At 38.5% G+C, this 12,448-nt stretch overlaps 1 pseudogene; it reads left to right on the top strand.

Annotated features, from left to right (window-relative positions):
* The first annotated feature begins 762 nt into the window (after positions 1 to 762).
* LOC103222061 (interferon-stimulated 20 kDa exonuclease-like 2 pseudogene) lies at positions 763 to 1,822 on the top strand (annotated as a pseudogene).
* The last annotated feature ends 10,626 nt before the right edge of the window (positions 1,823 to 12,448 follow it).

The raw sequence follows: 12,448 nt of genomic DNA on the forward strand, positions 1-12,448 counted from the left end.
TGTTTTTGCATGTTTCCAAATCTTAAAGAATATTTAAGAGGTATTTAATTTCCTCAGTTAATAATGTATTTTAAGATGCAACAAAGGCCTTCAATAAAATTCAATGTCCTTTCATGTTAAAAACTCTCAATAAACTAGGTATTGAAGGAACATACCTCAAAATAAGAACCATGTATTACAAACCCACAGCCAATATCATACTGAATGGGGAAAAGCTGAAAGGACGCCCCTTGAAAACCACCACAAGATAAGGATGCCCTCTCTCATCACTCCTATTTAATGTAGTATTGGAAGTTCTGGCCAGGGCAATCAGGCAAGACAAGTAAGTAAAGGGTATTCAAATAGGAAGAGAGGAAGTGAAATTATCTTTGTTTGCAGATGACATGATCCTAAATCTAGAAAACCCCACCATCTCAGCCCAAAAGCTTCTTAAGCTGATAAGCAATTTCAGCAAAGTCTCAGGATACAAAATCAGTGTGCAGAAATCACTAGCATTCCTATGCACCAACAACAGGCAACCAGAGAGCCAAATCGTGAATGAACTCCCATTCATAGTTTCTCCAAAAAGAATAAAATATCTGTCAGCACCACACCGATTTCCGCATCCAGCTCCGGACGCTTCCAGTCTTAGCTGGGCCCGTTTGGGAGCGTGTACTACAGACCTTCACATGTTGAACAGTAGGATTCAGCAGGGAATGAGTCCCACATCCTCCTTTCATCCATCCTTCTTTCTCAACTCCTCTTCCGCCTCCCACTGTCCCTATGTCTACTTTACTGCTCAATCTGGATTTGGGGGAACCTCCAAAAAAACATTAGAAGGAAATGCCAAGCACTGAAATTTTGTCAAGGAGTGGAGGCTCTTGGAACGGAAGGGCTTTCTGGGTAAAAAGAACCAGCCCCCTTGTGAGGCACCTAAGTTTTACTCTGAACCTCCAAAAAATGGGGAAACTCCTAGGGTAGATGGCACTTGGAAGACCCCTCCCTTCCTAAAAAGTAAGAAGACTACTGCCTCCAATGGGTCAGGACAGCCTCTGGACAAGAAAGCTGCAGTGTCTTGACTGACCCCTGCCCCTTTGAAGAAGGTTGATTCTGTTGCTGCTAAACTAGATTTGTTGTGGGAGATCTGGAGTGCCCTTCCCAAGATTAATAGGCACCCAACCCACTTCCAGAAGAAATCCTCTAAGAAGAACCATCCACAGAAGAATGCCCCACAGAACTCCACCCAAGCTCATTCAGAGAATAAATGCTCCAGAGCATCCCAGAAGTTTGCCAAGGAAGATGATGGTGGCAATTGACTCTGAGATGGTGGGCACAAGACCCAAGGGGCATGTTAGTTCCTTGGCTCAATGTAGCATTGCCAACTACAACGGAGATGTGCTTTATGACGAGTACATCCTTCCCCACTGCCACATTGTGGACTACTGGACCAGATGGAATAGTATCCACAAGCAGCACATGGTGAATGCCACACCCTTCAAGATTGCTCCAGGCTAGATCTTGAAGATACTCACAGGGAAGATAATGGTGGGACATGCCATCCACAACGACTTCAAAACCCTTCAGTACTTTCACCCCAAGTCCCTCACCCATGACACCACGCGTATCCCCCTCTCCTCAACTGGAAGGATCCTATATCCCCCCACCTGACCACCCAGAGAAGGCCGCCATGTCTCTGAAGCATCTCACCAAAAAGCTGCTAAACCAGGACATCCAGGTTAGGAAGAGTGGCTATTCCTCTGTGGAAGATGCCCAGGCCACCATGGAGCTGTACAAGTTGGTTGAAGTTGAGTAGGAAGAGCACCTAACCCAGAATCCCCGCTAAGGACTAGCAGCAGTGGGGACGCTGGTGATGTGGGGAGGCAGAGGCAGTACCCAGGAGAAACAGAGCAGCAGACCAATGGACAGCTCCACCAACTCCACATCTTTGGAAGCTAGAATTGTGGGGAAAGAGAAGTTCTACCCCAGACTCAATATCCACTGAAATTTCACCTCTGGTGTTGTGCCCTGTGTCTGGTTAAGTGTCCCATGGAAGCGGGAAGCGTTCACGTCAGAATACAGCCCTATACCATTTACTTCTAAATGGTGCTAGCCACAGGTGTCCCAGAGGTGCTCTGTGCCAGTCAAGATTTTTAACTTTCAAGAGGCAGGGCATACTAGGAAATGCAGTTTCCCAAACTGTCTTATCACTTGGGTGGACATACGTCTCTTTTTATGCTTTTTGGTCTTGAATAATTAACAACAAAAGTAATTGCAACAAAAAGAAAGTTGACAAATGGGATCGAATTAAACTAAAGAGCTTCTGCACAGCAAAATAAACTATCATTAGAGCGAACAGACAACCTCCAGAATGGAAGAAAATCTTTGCAGTCTACCCATCTGACAAAGGTCTAACATCCAGAGCCTACAAGGAACTTAAGCAAAAAACAGAAAAAGAAAAAAAAAAAAAAAAATTAGAAAGTGGTCAAAGAACATGAACAGACACTTCTCAAAAGAAGATATTCATGTGGCCAACTAACATATGAAGAAAAGCTTAACATCACTGATCATTAGAGAAATGCAAACCAAAAACCACAATGAGATACCATCTCACACAAGTCAGAATGGCAATTATTAAAAAGTCAAGAAACAACAGATGCTGGCGAGGATACAGAGAAAAGGAAACGCTTTTACACTGTTGGTGGGAATGTAAATTAGCTCAACAATTTTGGAAGATGGTGTGGCAATTCCTGAAAGATCTACAAGCAGAAATATCATTTGACCCAACAATCCCATTACTGGGTATATACCCAAAGGAATAGAAATCATTCTATTATAAAGATACATGCACATCTATGTTCATTGCACCACTATTCACAATAGCAAAGACATTTTATCAACCTGAATGCCCATCAGTGATAGGCTGGGTAAAGAAAATGTGGTACTTATACATCATGGAATACTATGTAGCCATAAAAAGGAATGAGATCATGTCCTTTGCAGAAACATGGATGGAGCTGGAAGCTGTTATCCTCAGCACACTAACACAGTGTTCATTTTTCTATTGAGCTCTTTAAGATTTGTAACATACAGTAATATTTTTGTGTCTAGTGATTTTTTATCTGCATTGTATTTAAACTTTATAAAACATCATATTTTGTCTTTCTTTATAACTTCTTGCTCTATCTGACTTAAGAAATCCTTTCCACCCTGTGGCCATATATATACCAAATATATTTTATTCTAACATTTTGAATGTTTAAGACTTTAATGCATATCTAGGACTTTAAATTTTATAAATGTATCCATTTATATAAATTGAATTTCATAAATTATACTATATTTATTTGTAAATATTATAAATTAAATATTACCTATTAATGTAGTTTACATTAAAGAATTAATATATTTTTGAACATTTGGAATTTTAATGCATATTAAAGTATTTAACATATATTTAGAACACATATATTTTATATAATTTTTTCTTTCTTTATAAGTTCTGAAGGTGTCTGGTTTAAGAGGTCCTTCCCTATCCTGTGGTCATGATATTTTACTATACTTTATTCTAATTTTTGTGTTATTTTATTTTTTGTTATGGAAAATCAAATAGATCAAACTCAGTTTTTGAAATGGCTATGGTCCCATGCAGGCTTAGGTCTAGCTGAGTGCTCTCTAGCTGCTCTATTTATTCTCAGACAAAAGTATTTATGTAAATTTATTAGCAGACTGGCTCTAGCACAGTATTAGGGCAGAAATACTTATTATGCTGCTAGATTTAATAGGAATGTTTCTGAAGTTTCTTCCATTAAATACTACACCATAGTTTCCTGAACATCTCCTTCTAGTCCTAATTTGCAAAAGATTTTATCATAAATACATGGCGAATTGTATTGATTGCTGCTTATTCTACAACTGTAGGAATTTATTATGCTTTTCTTTATTCTGTAAATGTGTTGGATTAGATTTATAAATTTTTGTGAATGTGAGCCAGCCTTCTATTCCTAGGCTAAGTCCCATTTTACTTCTTATTTATTCATTTATTTTAAACATCTGCATTTTGCTAATTATTTATGATTTTTACATGTGCATTCATACATCAGACTATCTTATTTTCATGTATTATAATTAATAAATTATGTCACTGAGTTTATACTAACCCAATAAAATAAGTTATATATCTCTTCGTATTTTTCCCTTTTCTAAAACAGGAAATATCTACTTAGTAAAATTTCAGCAAAATTCACTTACAAAACATTCTGAACCAGGACTCTTTTTTTTCTTTTTATGGGGGAGATTCTTGACTAGGAAATTAATTTCTTCACTTTTAATTGCTTCATTCAGAGATTTAAAAATTTCTTCTTGAGTTAGTTCAGGTAATGTATGTATTTATTTTTTAAGTGACCATGTATTCAAGATTTCAAATTTGTTCATAAGTTTATGTTATGTGTTTCTAGTACTCTCATGATTTGTATACTCCCTTTTCTCATCTAATTGGACTCTTTTCAGTCGGGAAAGACAAATGCAGGCTAGACTTCTAATAAAGTCATTATTCCATCTAATCAATCATTGAATCATCAAATATGCATTGATCTTGAAAGGTACAGAGAAAACAACTGATACAACCCTCCAAGTCCAGGAATCAAAATTTGATTGAGTTTAAGTAGAGTTTGTTATGTTTTAAGGAAAAATATTTATCTTTTTTAGTTGTCGGTCTTTGTTATATCACAATCTATGTATTATCTACTTGCATAATATTGTATAAATATAAGCTCTGATAAGCAAACATTTCAATAAATATTCTTAATTGTAGGGGGAAAAATCACTGGGTAGAAAAAATGTGATACTTTCTTTTCTTTTCCAATACCATCAGTCATGAAGAAATAACCAAGGGACCACCTCCATCTGGAGGAAGCTTGTGATAATTCCAGGACATAGAAAGCCATAGCTTTTGGAATAGCAATATCTAAATTCTAAGCCTATAATACAATGTGAATAAAGGTCATCGATAATTACTTTTCAAAAGCTCAGAAAACAAGCAACTGTTTTACAAATGAAACGGAGCACCCAAAATTGAAATTCTTGAGTTGTATTTTGGGTTTTTTTTTTGTTGTTGTTTCTATTTTTTTTCTTCTTTTGAGACAGGATCTCGCTCTGTTACCCAGGCTGGAGTGCAGTGGTGCCATCACAGCTCACTGCAGCCTTGCAGTGTAGAACTCCTGGGCCTGAGTGATCCTCCCACCTCAGTCTCTCAAGTATCTGGGACTACAGGTGCACACCACCATGCCTGGCTAATTTTTTTTTTTTTTAATAGAGACAAAGTCTAACTATATTACCTGGGTTGGGCTCGAACTCCTGGCTTCAAGAGATCCTTACACCTTGGCCCCAAAATACTGAGATTACAGGCAGGACCCATCACACCTGACTTTCGTTTTAAAGCAACATTTCTTTTCTCTTTCTTTTTTTTTTTTTTTTTTTTGGAGACAGAGTTGTTCTGTCACCCAGGCTGGAGTACAGTGGTGCGATCTCAGCTCACTGCAACCTCTGTCTCCCAGGTTCAAGTGATTCCCCTGCCTCAGCCTCCTAAGTAACTGAAAAGAAAAATAGTTTTCTATCTTTAGTAGAGACAAGGTTTTGCCATGTTGGCCAGGTTAGTCTTAAACTCCTGACCTCAGGTGATTAACCTACCTCAACCCCCCAAAGTGCTGGGATTACAGGCATGAGCCACCACTCCTGGACTACAGCAACATTTTCTAAAGAAATGACTTCCAGAAAATGATTCCTCAAGAAATTCTGCAAGAGAGGTGGAGGGCAGGCTGTTTCAATCAAAATATATAGAAAAGAGTGCTCACAATTCCTTACTCTTAGAGATTTAAAATGCAAATAAACATAATGTTTTGAGAAATTTTGCAATAAAGATACCTGTTAATCTTTGTTTAATCCAATGTTTCAATGTTACTTAATCACAGACCCACTTTTTTTTCCATGCAGCATCTATTTAGGGTCATGGAATGTGCTTTGAGAAACACTACTGGAGTGGCATTTGCTAGAACTTTAGAAGGTAAAACAGAAAACACACATAGAAATCAATGTGATAACTTACAGATAGGTTCATAATTAATATAGAGGGAACAACCAAAATTCAAAGCACTAGCCCTTAACAGTAGCCAAATTACCAGGACTCTTTCAAAAAAAAAAAAAAAGAGTTAAAATTCTCATCCATTTGCATTTCTAAAATGCTGCTTTCCAAAAATATAGTGTGGCTAATGTCATATTAATGAAAAAGAAGAATCATAAAAGCTTTCTTTCTCTTTCCATTCCAACATACACGCTTTGGAGTGGGGTACAAGGGGTGCAACATTATTCTTTTTTTAGACCACTAAAAGGCTGTAGTATTAAACCATCCCTAAAACTGGCCACATTTAAAATCCATTAATATAACCAAATTCCTGTATGTAGCTCTGTCAATATGGGTCTCCTTTTTTATTGAATTTTCTTAGGGCAATTAACTAGAGCACTCTAACTAAATAGACTTGTATTTATTTAAGTACTGCTAGAGATATGAAAAAAATTTTTTAAACCACACGTACACTCTTTTGCCAGGATCTAGGGAATGCTGACCTGTCTGAATGTCTCTTTTCTTTCTCTTGATCATCTATCTTTAGACTCAGGAGGACCAAAAGTAACTGAATAAACATTATCTTGTCCTTGGCCTTCACCAAGCAAAATTGTTTATAGCTGAGACCATTTCCCTTTAGAGTCTGAGATCATTATTTTAAAGTAGATTGTCAAATGCTCCACAGTTGATCTCAGTTCAGCTCTGCCATTTGCTGCTCTGTGAACCAAGTCCAGGGCATGACATTAAGCCTGTGACTACATAACATGAGAAAAATGTTTTAAGACAGAATAAAACATCACGTACAGTTTCTGGCAGTGAATCTTAACAATTGAAATATCCTTGTCCAAGGAAACACTTCAAGATACTGTTACAGAAAAATGACAACCATGCCTACCCCATAGGCAGTTGTGAGAATTTAATGAGATGATGGACGTGAATGAGCAGTGCTATAACGTACACAGATTTTCAATAAATGGTTTGAATCGCAATGTTATGAAATATGTTTAATCAAATTAACCGTGTGCATTTCAGGAAATATTGTGGCTACCTACCTGCATGTTCTCGCAATTGTGCACTGCCTAATTTTTATCTTTCTCCATGTTTATACTCCATCCTACAATCTGGATCAGTCTTATATGTAATTAGGAAAGGATGATGCCTGATAATGTTGCCTGATGCATACAAAACAAAGTCTCCAAATCTGAAACCTCTCCGTTTGAATGTGATGCAGTCAAATTTAAATGTTAGTATCCACATCTTAAGAGAGCATTATAACATACAAAATGTGTGCCATATATTATCTTATATAATCTCTTCAACCACTACTAGTTAGGCAGCTCAAGTCCTTTGTACGCATGGTTCAGATGAGTGAGATAAGACTTAAAGAGGTTGTATCCAGGCCCCAAACCAACCTCCAGAATGGCAGCATAAAATGTTGGTCCAGTGCATACTCCTCATTCAGTCTTTGGGTCTGAACAGTTCTTCCCAGTCTGTTCCTTTCATTTGAATCCGTCTTGTTTCTGACACTTCGGGTTGTTAATTGGCTCCTTATTTCTTCACTTTTATCCTCTTGAGAATGTCCAGTTTTATGCGTGACACTACTGGATCTCCACCCAAGTTACATGGCCTCATCTACTCTTCTCATTTACTCTGCGGCCCTGAATACTCTGCATTTGGTCTCCCTGCCCTAAGTGTCCATCTTCCTCCTAAGAGGGAGCTTCCAAAGGGGTTTGCGGGCATTGAGCAAGAAGCAGGTATGTGGCACATTGAGTATCTGCCCCAACATGGTCTGTCTTTTCTGTAGCAAAATCAGAACCAGTAACTGAAACCAGCGTACTTTCCAGTGCTAAACAATTGAGACAAAACCAACTTTCCTGTTCCTGTGTGAAACAATTCCAAGACCAAACATAATGTCCCGTTTCCTAATTTCCTAAACAATTTCCAATTTTTAATTTTTTAAACAACAATGGGACTAGGCAAAAACAACAACTCTTTGCTCCAGGAAATACTTGCTCCTGGTTGGTAAGCGTGTAAACAAATTAAACTGATTTTAACTTATGAAGCTAACAGTTGACACACAATGCTTGGTTCAAGACACCTACCCTTGCCTGTGCTCACCAGTCCAAAGCCATTTGTTGGAAATTCTGTCTAGTTCCACTAGTTAGTTACCAACCTTGCAAAATCCACTTAAAAGTACCCAGCCCAGGCCCCCAAAATCCCTAGAAATACCCTCCCCAACTTGCTCCTACTAAGACATTGTAAAGTCACTATCTTAGTGTCTTCCTTTATTGCAACAAGTCTAATAAACTTACTTTTGCTTGATCAACACGTTTTTCTTGTGATCTTTTTCACAGTCAAGAAACATAAAGTGACCCCAACATCAGTGTTTATCTTCTAAATTACCCTGATTCTTTGTCATAGGATTTTTTTATATTCAAGGATCAGAGTTCTCCTTTAAAATGTGAGATTTATTTGTTGCGACTAACATTTAGTTAAAGTATATTTATGTATAGCACATACTCCACTGAATGGCACATGACACAGTTTATGTTAATAATAGCACCAACAACAATAGCAAATACCCTTACTATCTTTTATGCATCTCTCAAACTCCAGACATTTCATACACATTATTTCATTTATTTCAACCATCTTGTCAGCAAGGCAAGTTATATACCCCATTTCACATGAAGAAACTGAGGTTCTAAGAGATTAAATAACTCTTCTAAACTCACACAACTAGTAAGATTCAAATCCAAGCAACCCGCCTGCAGAAGCCAAGTTCATGAATGCATAGTACTGTTTAGAATTTTTAAATAGTTCTGATTTCAAAAAACACTTTGTTTCTACTAAGTAAAAATATCCTGAAGGAGTGAAAATGACAGAAAAGATATAGGACTTCTGGAAAGAGAACAGAGTAAAATTTGTTTTCTGGGGGTTGAGTGGTGTCCCAGTGATGGAAGGACAAAGGCAGATTTGCATGCCCATCAGCCAAGGAGTAAATTTGGCAACGATGTAGAGAAATAAGGACTTTTATACTTTGCTGGTGGCATTGCAAATTGGTACAATCTCTATAGAGAGTTCTTTGGCAATGTCTCGCAAAATCACACACATAAACACACTCGTACTTGCTTGTATTCACATAAAACATGTCTACAAAGATACACAAGAAACTGACCAGATGAGTTATCTCTGTGAAGGGCACTTGGAGCATGAGGAAAAGGGTTATGAAGGAAACTTTTTCCCTGTGTAACTTTCATATGTCTTGAATATTAAACCATGTGAATGTTTTCCTTATTGAAGATATAAATGTAATTTTAAAGTAATAAACAAACAGAATAGATGTTTTTTAAAAAGATCTCTAATCTTGCTAGTTTAGAATCAAAAGTAGCTGGTGGTATTATACCCACACTCCCCAATTGCTTAGCCCTATTCCCAAACATCTGCTGGCACATATTTTATAGATAAATTTCTGGTAAATATAAAATATTATAATTTCATTAATCTGAAAATGTTAGTAAATCTCATTAGAACTCTGATAAATACATATGTTATACCTAATAGTCTATTCAATGTTTATTTTTATTTCAGTATTTTAAAGAAACATTTTTATACCACACCTTCCCAGATGCCTTCAAGATTTACAAAGAGCATGAACTAGGGAAGGAATACGTCTTCTTCTGCCAGCAGTAGAGCTCTGTTTTACTTAAACGGTGAGCCTGTTTTACTTCAGACAGGAACTTTTATTTCATCTGGGATTCAAATTGCTTTTGAAGTGAAGGGAAGTAATTTGCAAAGCCTGCAGAGCCTCTAAATTTTCATTAATACATGTAAGAGGATGACTCAACTTCAGAGAAAGGTGGAGCAGAATTGTCTCCTTCAGCTCTGAGCTCCCTGTGTGGGAGGCAGCCACTGGGAGGGCATGTACACATGACTACTTAACTTCTTCCTTAATCTGGGAGAGGCCATGGAGAAACTGGATGAGTGAGAAGAGACGTCTACACTTGCTCTTGGATGTGGGCATATGCCCTGTAACCACTGAACCAGTGCTCTGGAGTAGTAGGAGGCACAAGAGTGCTACTGAGCAACTCCTGAATGTCCACCCCAGTGCTGCCATTCAGGGGCCATGGACACACCAGAAGAGAAAGCACAGGGTGAGACCCCAATGATGAGGGACCTCCGACACACAGGACCTGAGATTCTTTGTGGGGAGAGCACATTTCCCTAACTCAAAGCCATAGTCCTAGAAAAACAGGCCATCATGGAAAGCCTTACATTACCCACTTTACGGTATTTTGCCATCTACATTGTCATTACTCCCTATTATTGTGTGTCTCTATGTGCCAACCACAACAGTGGGCATTTTGCATACATTTTCTCTAATCATCACAGTGACCCTAGAGCATAAGCATAATCTCTAATTTTCAAAATGAAGAAAATGAGGTGCAGAAAACATAGGTGACCTACCAAGATCATGTGTTAGAAGTGGATGAGAACTCAGGGCATTCTGACTCATTATACAACAGGACCTCTTTACAAATACTCAGGTTGGGCCAGGCACAGTGGCTCAGGCCTGTAATCCCAGCACTTTGGGAGGCCGAGGCAGGCAGATCACCTGAGGTTGGGAGTTCGAGACCAGCCTGACCAACATAGAGAAACCCCGTCTCTACAAAAAATACAAAATTAGCTGGGCATGGTGGTGCATTCCTATAATCCCAGCTACTCGGGAGGCTGAGGCAGGAGACTCGCTTGAACCCGAGAGACAGAGGTTGCAGTGAGCTGAGATTGTGCCCTTGCACTCCAGCCTGAGCAAGAGTGAAACTGCATCTCAAGAAAACAAATAAATACTCAGGCTGGAATAATTTCCAAAATGATTGACAAAGATTGACAAACCAAAGTAGCATCAAATGTATTTGAAGTCTACAAATGGTACTGGTGGGTGACACAATCTCTCAGCTTCCTGCACTGAACACCTTTGCAGCTCACTCACAGTCACTTGGCAAAGAGCGAGCCGTTTTCTGCATCTCATCCATCACCTCTTTTGCATCTTGAAACATTCACCACTCTCACTGTCAGAATGAAGAGTTATCTTCTAGGCAGCACCCTTTCTATGTCATCCACACCCCCTTAGCTTTTCTGAAGCCCAACTTCCTTTGAACCAGGTATGTGTCTGAAGCATGAAATCTTCTTTGAAAAATCACTATTTTAGGAAAGCAGGAAGTAAAAAAGAGTCTACTGCCCAAAGCATTCACTTTTCTCCAGGTGTATCTCTTTTCTTAGCGATGAGTCCATCTCAAATAAAAGTCCTCTGCACAGCATTTCCACCCTGCACATCTCAGGTATCTGCCTTCCTTTCTTTTCACAACACATCTTCCGACTTCAGGTTTTCTCCAGGAAAGATGTTACATTTTCTACATTTCTCTCACTACACATTAAGAATCTCCCTTTAGTCACCACTATGGGTTATAACGGTTTAGAAAGAACTGATATAACATGTACATGTCAACAAAAGACCTGGCCTCTTCCCTTTTACTCGTGCCAGAATTGTGCCATAAAGGAGTTCAGCTTTCTCAAAATCCAGAAAGACACATTGGCTGATGGTCCCTTACGCCTCACGCACATGTGCACGCACACACGTCAAATCTCATGCATTTTCTAGGCTTTCGGAGTCAAATTGCATCCTCCTTTTTTGGAGAATGTTTCCCTGACTTACCTATCCCTTAGTGGGCTTTCCATCCTCTGATCAAATTACAGCATTTATTATTTATGTTCTTTGGCACTTAACATATACAATAATATTTTCAAGCAAACAATTATTAAATCTTTACATTATAAATACCTTGGGAATAGGCACTAGACATCGTCTGTTGGCACTCAAGATACTGCCTTGCCCAGAACAGACACTGGGGAAGAATAAGTTTAAACATGAAACAGTTTTTATTTTTTTTAATTTTTTTTTTTTTTTTTGAGACTGAGTCTAACTCTGTTGCCCAGGTTGGAGTGCAGTGGTGCGATCTCAGCTCACTACAACCTCTGCTTCCCGGGTTCAAGTGATTCTCCTGCCTCAGCCTCCTGAGTAGCTGGGATTACAGGTGCCCACCACCACACTTGGCTAATTTTTTTGTATTTTTAGTAGAGATGGGGTTTCACCATGTTGTCCAGGCTGGTCTGGAACTCCTGACCTCAGGTGATGCACCTGCCTCGGCCTCCCAAAGTGCTGGAATTGAAGGCAAAACAATTGTTTTTTTAAACTAAAATTTAAAATGCAAATATTCTTATAATTATCATGTCCCTTGGAAGTAGTAAACGAACGTCATACTACACTTATTCAAAGATACTTCTAGTACTCAACGC

This window comes from Chlorocebus sabaeus, chromosome 17 (genome assembly GCF_047675955.1).
Source record: "Chlorocebus sabaeus isolate Y175 chromosome 17, mChlSab1.0.hap1, whole genome shotgun sequence".
Lineage (NCBI taxonomy): Eukaryota > Metazoa > Chordata > Mammalia > Primates > Cercopithecidae > Chlorocebus > Chlorocebus sabaeus.